Here is a 12,828-nt window from a genome sequence, read left to right on the forward strand (position 1 = left end):
GTGTGTGTGTGTGTGTGTGTGTGTGTGTGTGTGTGTGTGTGTATGTGTGTACGCACGCGCGCAAGTGTGTGTGTGTGTGTGTGTGTGTGTGTGTGTGTGTGTTTTAATTCATGGTCCACTTTGTCAAGTCATGTGTGAGCCATAATTTAAGCTAATAATTACCAGACATGAATTCAATGAAACATTGGTGTCTACACTTAAAAAAAAATAGTCCTGAATTTTAATGCATTCAGAAAACGTTTGCCTAGGGCCAGGCTAGGTCCAACACGCATATGGAAGCACTTTAAAAGTGATAAATGATTTGGAATCTACCCTGTCTACTGGTGTGCTTCTCAGGAAAGAAAATTAGAGCTAACAGGTGTTAGATAGGGAATGCTGGGGCATTTTAATAGAATTGTCAAAATGTTGGTACCAGATGTTGACATTAATGCACACAACTCGGAACGTAATGCCAGGCCGCCATTTAAATGATTATTTGTTTAAATTTCAAGTCGCCAGCAGGAAATCCTTACTTTGTTCAGCACCTTTCTCTACACACCATCCTCCAGCTCTTTCCCCTACGATTTGCATCAAAGGGGAGCGGCTGCCCAGCTCACATAGGCGTGCTTTAAATAAGCCATGCCTGTCAAATTTCATTTTTTCTTTTCAGATCATACTCATCACATTCCCATCGTCTCCAGCCTTGAAGTCGGCCTCAACGTCTTCGTGTACTAGAAAAAATGATTTAAATACTGCCAGTTACAGGATAATTAATCTTTGAACTACTCGGGAACTTCAAATGTATATAGCAAGTAATCTGCATAAACTTGTAATTACTATGTATTTATACGATATTTGCCATGTAATCACCAAGTCGTTACATGGTTATGTGAGCCTTGTAAATTATGGCAATAGGAGAAAATTAATCTCACCCGGACCATTGCAAAAAAAGCCTACGCAGGAGCTGCTGGTATCCACCGTGGTCAATTAATATAAGGTGACCAATTGTCCTCCTTTAGGGAGGACAGTCCTTCTTTTGTAAGTTCCGTCCTCCCTCGAAAAGTGTCCTCCTACATGTCCTCCTTTTTGATATTGGAAGACTAATCTGTAAATGCCCGTATTCGATCGATGCAGAGTTGATTCATTGCATGTGATGTGATGTATTTGTATCTAAATGAGTATTTTTTCTTACAATTATTATTAAAAATTACTAGGCATGTAAGCATAATTACAATATAAAATATTACAATTTTTTTATGCTTTTACCATATTATAGTGTATTATTGTTGCAATGAATAAAATGTTTCTTTTATTTACGATATTGTTTTCTTCGATTTATTTTTGTCCTTTTAATTATAAAAAAAGTTGGTCACCTTAATTAATAGGAGGACCCAGAAAGAGTCTATTTTTTAAAGGACACTAGAACATTCCCTGCAATAGAGTCCCAACTTTAAGAAATATCAAGGGATGGAGAGACTGGTGGGGCCGGCCGAGACCAGCCTTTCTCATCCCACCTTCGTGCAAAGACTGTGACTGGTTTGGGCCATTGATTCCTGCTGGGGGTGAAAGGCAGTTGAGAAAAACAAAATCTCTAGGCGAAATCCGCCACCAGTTCCTCAGGCAGCATTCTGCTGTGACTTGGGTAAGGTCTTTGAATAAATTCCAGTATGAGTTTCAAGGGTGAGCCCCGAGATAAATTTGGTTTGTCATCATTTGGAACCCAGTTAAGACAGAGGCAAAACCTACAGTCAGTCTCTCTAGACCAGGGATAGCATCTTGGCCCAAGTCTCCAAAAGTAACACAAGCAAACTGTGTGCGCGCACATGTGTTTTTGTGGGGGTATATGTATGTGTTTGCATGTGTGTCCTCAAAAGCCACGCTGGGCCATGTGGTCCCTTTGGTCCAAAGGCAAGCACCCAAATAGGGAGTGCCCCACCCGACTCCCTGTGAGGTCCCTCCTTTCCTCTTAACTGGACAGCTGAGCTTGGGTTTTCATTGGCACAAGAAAGGATGAGGCAGTGCACAGAGCGTGGTTTTTCTGGAAGCTACAAGTGGCCACTCAGAACAGAGCAAAGGGGACAGAGGCCAGATCTGTACTGAGTTTTTTATTTTTCTCAGAGTCACAAATTTTCCTCTTTTCTCAGCCCTACTTAGAAGAAGAAACCAAGCAACAATCTCAGAGGCTCTACCAAGGCCTGGCTACTCAGCTGACCACCCCTAGACCCTCATCTGGCTCCCAAACCACTCCACGACAATGTCCCCAAGGTACTCAGGCCTGATGGCCACATGGTTCAGTGTCCTCAAAGTCCTGCCTCCTCAGAGGCTCACCTTCCAGAACAGCACTGTCCAATGTGGTCATCTCTAGCCATAAGTGGCTCTATAAATAATAACTACAGTGAATGATTGTGTTTCTTGGTTACACTAGCTACATTACAAGTACTCAGTAGCCACATGTGGCTAGTGGCTGCCATATTTATAGCACAGCTATAGAGTATGTTCAAGATCAGTGGTCTAGAGCAGTGGTTGGCAAACCGTGGCTCGCGAGCCACATGCGGCTCCTTGGCCTGAGTGTTGCTCTGCCACAAAAGACCACGTGTGGCGCTACCTCAATAAGGAATGTACCTACCTTATAGTTTAAGTTAAAAAATTTGGCTCTCAAAAGAAATTTCAATCGTTGTACTGTTGATACTTGGCTCTGTTGACTAATGAGTTTGCCGACCACTGGTCTAGAGCTCTCCATAATTCTTTGCTCTCTGTCCTGATCTTTTTCTGCCTGGAAACACTGGCACAGGTGGAGGACGACAGTGTCAAAGGACACAGCCAGAGAGGTTTTCCTGAGCCCATTAAGAGGCTACCTTGCCTCTTCAGTAAGACCTCTCCTCACTGTCCCTGGACTTTTGTGCAAGGCCAATGTCAAGCCCAGGGCTGCATGTGTTATCTAGACCTCAGTGGGCACATGCTAGGATTCCTATAGATGAACAAAGCCCCAGGCTCCAAAGAACCCTGGGAGACATCTGAGGTCATGGAGAACTTAAGTAGCTAGTGGCTGGTCCTGCTGGCCATGTTTGCATCGTGGAGACTCCAGCCTTTGCAGGTATAAACCTGGGGTGACACTCTGCCTTCCAGGGTAAGAAATTCCAGGCTCATTCACTAGGGAGAGATTCTAATTATTCATTATTATTCATTATCTTCCATCATATGTACTGTTATTTGCCACTTGATTGATGTTATATATCATTCATTATTGCAGCTGTTTTTCCCCTGCCTCCCATATGCCAGACCAACTGCTTCTTTGAACCTCTTTGACTCCTATGAGGTAGAAACTGTGATTCTATTCTACAGATGGGAATACTGAGGCTAGGATGAATTCACTGACTGACCCCCCTCCCTCCCGCCAAGCATTAGATCAGGATCCAAACCTCATCCCACTCTCCATTCCACACACAGGCCCATTCAGCCTTGTGTGACCTTCCTCTGTTCCCAACAGGCAGCCAGGAAACAAGGTGGCCAGCTTCCCAAGTCCTCAGCATGCAGTTCCCTTACCGCTCCAGTTCCCTACCCACTGCTGCTTGAGCAGTGCTCCCACTCTGTGCTGGTCACCAAAACGGTCCCAATTTCTCACCCCTCTCCGTATCCACACCCTTTTTAAAAGGGACCAGGCAGCCCCTTCCACCAGGCAGGAGTGGAATGCATTTCACCGAGTGTGTTACTGAATCTAGGTTGGCCTTGTGAGTTGCTTTAGCCAATAAAATGTGGCAGAAACAACATTATTCCACTTCTAAGAATAGGTCTTAGGAGACACTGCATATTCTAAATCAATCTCTCTCTCTCTCTCTCTCTCTCTCTCTCTCTCTCTCTCTCTCCTCAGTCTCTCTCAGAATCCTGCTGACACCACCTAAATGAGCCTAGGCGAGCTGGCTGGATAATGAGAAATAAATGCCCAGTTGTCCCCACTGCCCAGCCGGAAGCCAGCCAACCTCTGGAAGCAGAGCCATCTCGCTGACCTGCAGCTGACCACAGATGCATGGAAAAGCATCCTTAGGAGAGAAGAACTGCCCAGCTGAGCCCAGTTCAGTTTGCTGACCCATAAAATCGTAAAGAAATGGCGGTCGCTCAAGTCGCTATATTTGTGGGTGGTAAGTTTCACAGAAGGTACTAACTACAGTGCCTCTCCAGGCCAGATGGGTGTTTTTATGATCTAAGATGCCCTGTGTGGCACCCTCTTCTCTTTAATTGACTGGCTATCTTTCGTTCTCCTGCTAAGACCCTGAAATCCAGCACCTGGCGAGGGCCGATACTGCTCTCCTCTCCCCAGTCCCTGAGCACCACAGAACCTCCTTGCTCCTCAAGCCATTGACAAATGCCAGTTTTTATTTAAAAACTCTGACTTTTTGGCCATTGAACATGAGACTCATTCCCACTTTTGGTTCTGATTTTGGACCAACCCACACGATGTCCCACATCCACTGAGTTGCTTGCTTTTATTTCCTTTCCTTTCCCAGCCAGGCATCTGGCGGAAAACCCTTCGCCCTCCCACTCCCATCAGCAGCCAACGGGCTGAGTGAGACTCACCCAACTCACTTTTCCGTCTTCCCTTTGGAGCCGCTGACTCCAGGCCCTCCCGAGCCGGAGGGGAACTCTCATTGGAAACCCTGTAGGGCAGGGGTCCCCAAACTTTTTACACAGGGGGCCAGTTAACTGTCCCTCAGACCATTGGAGGGCCGGACTATAAAAAAAAACTATGAACAAATCCCTATTCACACTGCACATATCTTATTTTAAAGTAAAAAAAATTAAACGGGAACAAATACAATATTTAAAATAAAGGACAAGTAAATTTAAATCAACAAACTGACCAGTATTTCAATGGGAACTATGCTCCTCTCACTGACCACCAATGAAAGAGATGCCCATTCTGGAAGTGCGGCGGGGGCCGGATAAATGGCCTCAGGGGGACGCATACGGCCAGCGGGCCGTAGTTTGGGGACCCCTGCTGTAGTGCCTCGTGTCTGCAACAGTGCTGCAGAGCCCCCACGCATCTCACACCGCTGGAAGTGAGATGCTGGAAGCTGGGCCATGGCGGAGCTGGGCTGTCCCAGCAACGTCCAAGGAGCCTCAGGGAAACATCCCATCACTCGTGCTTTGGGCTTCACGGCTTTGCTCCCTAGAGGTGAGCATTCCTGAGCATTTTACACTCTGCGTGTCTTCAGTAGGTTAGTCTTGGTCACCTACTGTGTGCAAGCAAGACTTGAAGGGACACAGTGAGGAACAGAGGCCTGAGCTTGGAAGGAGCTCACTGATGGACAGGTGTCAGATGATGGAGGACGGTGAAGGGGAGAATGAAGTTGTTGTCCGGCAGAGAATAGAAAGAGAAGGGCTGGTATTTATGGGCGCTCAGCGGTTGCTTGAGCAACCTCATCCCACTCTCAATGAGCACCCTCGCAGTTACTCCACCATGCACAAAGTCGCCCAGTCCTTACACCTAGCCCAGGGGTCGGCAAACTCCTCAGTCAACAGAGCCAGATATCAACAGTACAGCGATTGGAATTTCTTTTGAGAGCCAAATGCTTTAAACTTAAACTATATAGGTAGGGACATTCCTTATCGAGGTAGCACCCGCACATGGTCTTTTGTGGAAGAGCACATTAAAGGGGCCAAAGAGCCGCATATGGCTCACGAGCCGCAGTTTGCCGACCAGCGACCTAGCCTATCAGGAAGGCACTAGTTCCTGCCCCATTTTCTAGATGAGAAAACTGAGGCATGGAGAGCTTAAATAATATAGGCAGCGCCCTACTGCACTGCTGAGAACATACATGAGGATTAAATGCACAGAACCTGAGTAATAGATGGATATGTGAGAAATAAACTTCATTTCAAGGATTTGAGACATAGACAACATCTAGCACAGCTGTTCAAGAATGTGCGCCAGATTGTTTAAACATTAAAAATTATTAATATATCAAAATGATGAGACCCTAACATCTTAAATATAAATCACATGAAAGCATTGCTAGAGTGATGTCTTACAGCAAACCCCTGGGCTCTTGGCTGACCTGAAGTGGCGTTTGCTTACAAAGCAGAAAGAGCCGGTTTTCATCGGGGTCAGAGCATTGGCTGAGAAGGAGGCATAGCCGCAGAGCCAGGGAGACCAGCTCGGCTCTGAATGCGCTCCTGAGCCGAGAGGCTCTGTGCCTGGTGAGCTAAGCAGAGGTTGGGAGCTGGCAACACCGAATCGAACCCAGCGCTTCTCCCCTGGTAGCTGGGTGTCCTTGGGCTAATCACTTAACCTCTCTGAGTCTGTTTCTCAGTGTCGCATGGAACCGTTGATAACAATTTCCCAAGCCTCTGGGGCTCTTTGGAAGGATCAATGAGAACATGCAGTGAATAAGTTCTGTGAGCTGTTAAGTCCTTATGCCCCAAGTCTGGCTTCTCAAAGTGTGGTCCAGGGACCTGCAACGTCTTGTTAGAAAACAAATTCCCGGGCCCTAACCCTACTGACTCAGCATCTTTGAATGCAGGGCCCAGGAATGTCGCTGGCAACCTTAGCATGGAAAAGTCTGAGAACAGCCAGCTCCCTGAGAGAGTCCCACGTGACCATGGTGGTCCCGAGAGAATTACTGAGAGTGCCCTTTTTATTCTCAAAAGTATCTCAGAATGGATGATAAATGGCATGGTCCCTATATGTGGTGCCCAAGAGCCTAGCAGTCTTTCTTAGGGATGGGGATCACGTTATCACCATGGAGACCAGCAACAGAAAGGGAAGGAAGGCAGGAATGAAGACAGGTGGGCAGGCTTTCTCTGGGAGCTGCCTTTTGGGAACTGGAAACAACTAGAATTAAAGATTATGGGCACAGGCCCCCAGACCTCATGGGCACAGGCCCAGAGGATCCTGGCTTTGGAGCCGTTTCCATGTCAACAATCATGTCATATATAAATGCTAGGGTTACTCACTGGTCGTCTCACTTTCACAGAGCCTGGGTGTGGCCTCAGAATTCTTCTGCACATAGCACTCCGTTCAGCTACTAACTTGCCAGATCTGACTCAGTCCATCCCCCTTCATCCTAGAGATGAGCAAACCGGGGCCCAGACAAACTCCTCCATGGCGTACAGAGTGTTTGCAGAGTGAGAAGTGTCTCACAGCTCGTTTTTCCTGGCCCTTGGCAACCACGTGCTACCTGAGAGTGGTTCATCTTGTATGGCTGCAGCTGCTGAGAGGAGAGGAGAAGAACATTGCAACTTCAGGTGAAGCAAGCCTGAGCTGTCTCGGGAACAGGAGCTGCAACTTTAACCCAACCAGATAGAGATCACTCATTTTTCAGATAAACAAATAGAGGTGCAGAAAGATAAACTGGCTTGCCACGGTGGTTCAGGGGACCCTCATCTGGACTTCCAGACACAATTTGGTCCTTGGATATTTATTCTGCAGCATGGATTGCCTGTCAGACTTAAGGAGTCTCACCTGCTGCTGGCCTGAATTTTTTTTTTTAAGTGAGAGGAGCAAAGATAGTGACACAGACTCCCGCACACGCGCCGACCGGGACCCACCCGGCAACCCCCATCTGTGGCCAATGCTTGAATCAACTGAGCTATTTTTAGCACCTTAGGCTGATTAGTCCTTTTCTTTTGTGCTCAAAATTATACTTTCAGTTGATTTTCTTTTTTCTTAATAACTCCAACCCATTTCTTGTCAAAGAACACATCACATTATTATTGGAACTAGAAAACCAGTTTCACTTACCATAATTCATTAAGACCAACAGATTACTTTTAGATTACAAAATTATTCCTCATTGTAGTAACTCCAATCAGCTCATGTACCACCAGCATGACACACAATAGGAGACATTCACTCGAGGGAAGTGAGAGAGGGAAAGGGAAAGGAATTCCCATTTCTGCACTGAGGCTGCACGATGCTTTGCAAAGAATTCCCAGGGGGTGGAGGGAGGCCTGGATGTGGCCTCAGTTTCTTCAGCTCTAAAGTGAGTCTGAGCAGATTATTCTTTCCTCCTAGGATGCTTCGGAGGATGATTAATTGGTATTGTTGCTGTTCATGAGCTTGAAAATCAGTGACACCGCCCAATATTGAATGCTCGAGATTATTTTTTTCAGATCTCCCTACAGGAGGAGGCCACCAATCCTGAGCAGATGGATGTTGCACACAGGAGGTGGCTATCTAAAGGAACTTTATAACATGTGTCAAAGCAACATGTAAACATAAAACAGACACTGAGAAAGTGAAAACAAGACCATTAAGATTAGGGAGAACAAAAGAGGATGTGCAGGTGACAATGGATCGCATTGTTGCCCTAATTTAGCTTCAGATTTAACACTGAGCTTCCTGGCGGCAAAAGGGAAAAGGGAAAAATGATAGTGATGAAGGAGGAAACCAAAGCAGCATTTTTTCAGCTTCTTGGGGAACAAAGAGCCTTCCTAGAGTTAAATTTTAAAAAAATAATTTCTCACACAGGGTTTAAGGTAGGGAGACTAAGTGACAAGAAAAATAATCTCTTCCCAGGGCTGCACATCCTGCCTCCGCAGTGCTGCAGATCCCAGGGCCACTGCGAATCTGACAGCGCAGCCTGGAGGCTTTTGGATTCACGCTTCCTCTCTGCAGATCCCAGGGCCACTGCGAATCTGACAGCGCAGCCTGGAGGCTTTTGGATTCACGCTTCCTCTCTGCAGATCCCAGGGCCACTGCGAATCTGACAGCGCAGCCTGGAGGCTTTCGGATTCACGCTTCCTCTCTGCAGATCCCAGGGCCACTGCGAATCTGACTGCGCAGCCTGGAGGCTTTTGGATTCACGCTTCCTCTCTGCAGATCCCAGGGCCACTCTGAATCTGACAGCGCAACCTGGAGGCTTTCGGATTCACGCTTCCTCTCTGCAGATCCCAGGGCCACTGCGAATCTGACTGCGCAGCCTGGAGGCTTTTGGATTCACGCTTCCTCTCTGCAGATCCCAGGGCCGCCCTGAATCTGACAGCGCAACCTGGAGGCTTTCGGATTCACGCTTCCTCTCTGCTCTATGTTGTGATTATTTCTACAGTGTGCACAGCAGGAAGAATTCTAAACAGTTCCAGCCCGGGGTTGTGTGACCCCACGCAAGACAAACAACTTTTGCCAAAACTTCTCCATCTGGTGGGGCAACCACTCAAAGTTATTTTATAATTGTAAGCACATCAGAGATGCTCACAAAGTAATACAGAAAGAAAAATAAGGCAGGATGCAATACTGTTGCTATGTCATGATTTCACCTATATTAAAGAAGTCTACATATACATGAATAAAAAGGCCAAATACAAGGTGATCAGAAACAAGGACAGGTGTAGGAGCCGGCCTTTCTCTTTGGGTTCAAATCTTACCTCTCGTGGCCACTTATCTGTGTGGACTCTGGCAAGTCACAATCTCTCTGTGCCTCTTTCCTCACCTGTAAAATACAGGTGACCATAGTGCCTACCTGAGGCAGTTTGTTGTGAGCAATAAATGAATTAATATGTAAAAATCACTTATAATGTGCCTGGCACACTGAGCTTTCAGTAAATGTGTGCATGTGTGTGTGTACGCAAGTGTGTGTGTGTGTGCGCATGTGTGTGGCCACTGAGAAAAGTCCAAAAGGAAAAAGTCCAAAACACTGCATGTCATCTGGTGATGATTTTAATTTTCTTCTTTATGATTTTCTTGACTTTTCAAATTATTTTCTTTATTTTACTTTCCTACTCAGGGGAGAAAAATGCTTTGTGTTTGACTTTCATTATCTGCAAATATCGGAAACACGAGCTTTGTTCAACATACCTCCCAGGGTCACTGGGAGGTTCAGAGGAGACACTGAACTCAGGGGTCTGTAAACTGTGAGGTGCTGCGCACAGTTAGGGAATTCTCTGCATAATCACACTGGAGCCTCGAACCTGCAGCGCTCTGGGCACGGTCCTCCTCGGTGGCTTCTGCGGCTGTGTCTCCCTCACACTCTGGCCCAGGGTCCGGGTTGGAGGGCTGCCCCGCTCACTCAGGTGAGTCCTCTCTGAGCCCCTGAAACATGAAAAACATGTCTCCCCACAGCCCTCAAATGTGCACCAGCCCCTCAGGTTTAGAAGCAGGAGGGTCCTTCATCATTCCCTTCATGATGAAAATATCTTTCCTGCACCCCCCAGGTTTAGAAGCAGGAGGGTCCTTCATCATTCCCTTCATGATGAAAATATCTTTCCTGCACCCCCCCCCCACATGCAACCCCCACCCCACCACAACCCAGCTCTGAATGGTTTCCATTAAGTTCAGGGATTTTTTTTAATGTGCGGGGCCCCCTCCCTTGAACATTTACCCCAGCACTGGGCCTGCCCCCTTCTCTGACTCCCTGGTCCAAATATCTAGAGACAATATTTTTTTTAAAAAACAAGGGATCTTCTGGGCTTTTTCCCATGTTTTCTCTGCGTATTTTCCTTAAAGCAAATTTGGCATCTTAAGCAAGATACCCCTGTATATTTATGGGAGTTTAATAACTTCTTCCATTAATAACATAGACAAACTAATTTACCCAAACGTGTCTGTTTTAAACTCTGGGAACAAAGGGTGGGAGGGTGAAAATCAATCTTTCCTTTGTACTTGAGCCACTGACCCGTTAAAGCTTTGAAGATCATTTCTTTAAGAAATTGTGAGGAGTTATTTAACTACAAACAGCAGCTACCTTTCCATTCCAGCTGCGTAATCAAGCATAATAAATTAGAGTTAAAAAAAAAAAAAGTTGACTTCATTTTTTTTTTTTTTTTGGTATAACCGAAAAAATCCTTACTAGCACTTTGACAAATCGGCTCCTTAGCAGACACAAGCGAACTTGGCTGGCACTGGGCTGGCTCACCAAGCTGAAGCTGGTGGGAGACATTCCCGGTCGGAGGCCACCGTTGGGAGGAGACACGGGCTTGATCAAGTTCCCGTGGCTGGCAGAAGTGAGTGTTGCTCTGGGACCCAGTCACCCTGCTCTGGGTGGTCATTTCTGGCCTTTGCCCCGAACACTCACCCCACCGAGGGACGGTCCCCTCCAGGAGGAGCAGTCCAGGCCGGCCCCGAGGGGCGGCACGACCTTCCCTTGTGAATCTGGCCGGCATTCCTCCGTACAGACCGTTCTGATCCACTTTGATAAAAATCAGTCTCCGTGGGTCTTGAAAGAGTCAAAGGCCCTTCTTAATCAAATGATCAACTATTCATTTTGAAAGCTTGACTGGTTCAATTAAGATCAGAGGCAGGAGACTGGCTGGTCATATTACCCTCCTTTGCAGCCGGCCTGGCCAGTCGCCGTCCCCAAAACCTACCTTTGACCAGCCCACTCCTGTGCTGGCCCGAACGCACCACCACCCCTCCGTGAAACCTGACCGCCCTTCAAGGACCCATCTGCTCCCACCTCCTCCCAGAAGCCTGCCCTGCCCCTGAAGCCAGCTGGCACTGCTGCCTTCCTCTGAAATCTTGCAGCCATTGTGTCCCTGCACTGGGGACTCCACTGTGACCTGCCTAAAGCTGCCCTTCCTGTTCCGTGCCTTCTGACCACAAGCCGCAGGACTGGACCGCGGCGCACGCTCCCAGATCGCTGACTAAAGAGGGGCCTTGCCAACCCCCATGTGAGCCTGCAAACAGGCCGCCCCTGATGACAAAGGGTTGCCTCCAAAAGTTCACTTGTGAGTCAGCTGTTTGGAATTTAGAATGGGCTTTTTCATTTTTTTTTTTTTTTAATTTTCGCAGAATAACAGTGTTCTAAAATGATGCAATAATGTTCTGGTAGCGGCCACGTCACAGGCTAGCCCGCAAAGTTCTCGTTTATAATTGCAGTACTCTCCGACAGACGCGCTCCCATGAACAGCATTGAGCCTCTGGGAGCTCGCTGATGCGTTATGGGCTAGCCTAGGAACGTCCCCCCATTTCCCGGAGAGGGAAATTCTTAGGTGAAGAGTGCGCTCATCTCTTCCGCTCTCTCATCCGTCCCCAGCCACAGTGGCAGGAGGGTAGACACAGAGACGGGGACAGGCTGTGAGTACCCTCTCCTTCTGCTTTCTTCTCCCGATCAAGTCAGCCTGGTTTCACCGGAGACAGAAGAGGAGAGGGCCTCAGGGACCCCTTGATGGCCAGAACCTTCCCCTGGCAGGGCCCACTGCCTGCTGGATGGAGGCAGCGTGGGGGGGTATAAGTTGAGGGACCGTGGGGGGCAGTGCCTACGTCCCAGGTCTGTGGAGAGCAGTCCTTGCAAACGTGCCCAAGCCCGGCCCTCACATGCGTTCTCTCCCAAAGGCATTATTTTAATCAGGGAAATACAGAGCTTCCCATGTGCTCTGATGTCACCTTAACTTGGGCTCTAATCTTTTCCCTTTTGTCCCTGGCACGGGGCCAGGTAGAGCGGTGCCTCCCTCCTCACTCCAGCCTCAGAGCACAAGGTCAGATAATGCTGGGAGCTCCTGGGCTCCGATCCTGCTCGTCTGGCAGCAGCCATGCCGAGTTTCTATTTTTTGAAACAACAACGCTAAAGGGATACAACCTTTTCTGTCTTCCCACCTGTTCATCTGCCCCCGAGGAGCGCCTTCTTCCAAATTTGTATACTCACAGACAATACCACATATGACTCCTCCGGTCAAGTGACCAGTACATTATGTCCACGTCAGTAGCGTGTGTGTGTGGGTGTGGGTGTGTTTGTGTGTGCGTTTTAGAAATGGCTCCACCCCAAACTTCAGACCCACCCTCTGTTCAATCCATGGAAACCCAGAACACCTTGTAAACCAACACGTTAATGCCAAGGAGCTTGACCCTGGAAGGTAAGTCAGATGCCCGCGTGGTGTGACTGGTGGCAAATTCTAATGGCAGAAGCCTAAAGCGGGGGG

The 12,828-nt window shown here is 47.7% G+C and overlaps 1 long non-coding RNA gene across 1 annotated transcript; it reads right to left on the reverse strand.

The window, feature by feature from the left end:
- Nucleotides 1-9,627: 9,627 nt before the first annotated feature.
- On the reverse strand, nucleotides 9,628-12,586 carry LOC136384872 (uncharacterized). The gene is made up of 3 exons (XR_010747666.1): nucleotides 12,506-12,586; nucleotides 10,986-11,126; nucleotides 9,628-10,003 (listed from the first exon to the last, which is right to left on the reverse strand). It is a non-coding gene; the product is annotated as an uncharacterized lncRNA (long non-coding RNA).
- Nucleotides 12,587-12,828: the final 242 nt, after the last annotated feature.

The sequence above is a fragment of the Saccopteryx leptura genome, chromosome 13, assembly GCF_036850995.1.
Source record: "Saccopteryx leptura isolate mSacLep1 chromosome 13, mSacLep1_pri_phased_curated, whole genome shotgun sequence".
Classification (NCBI taxonomy): Eukaryota; Metazoa; Chordata; class Mammalia; order Chiroptera; family Emballonuridae; genus Saccopteryx; species Saccopteryx leptura.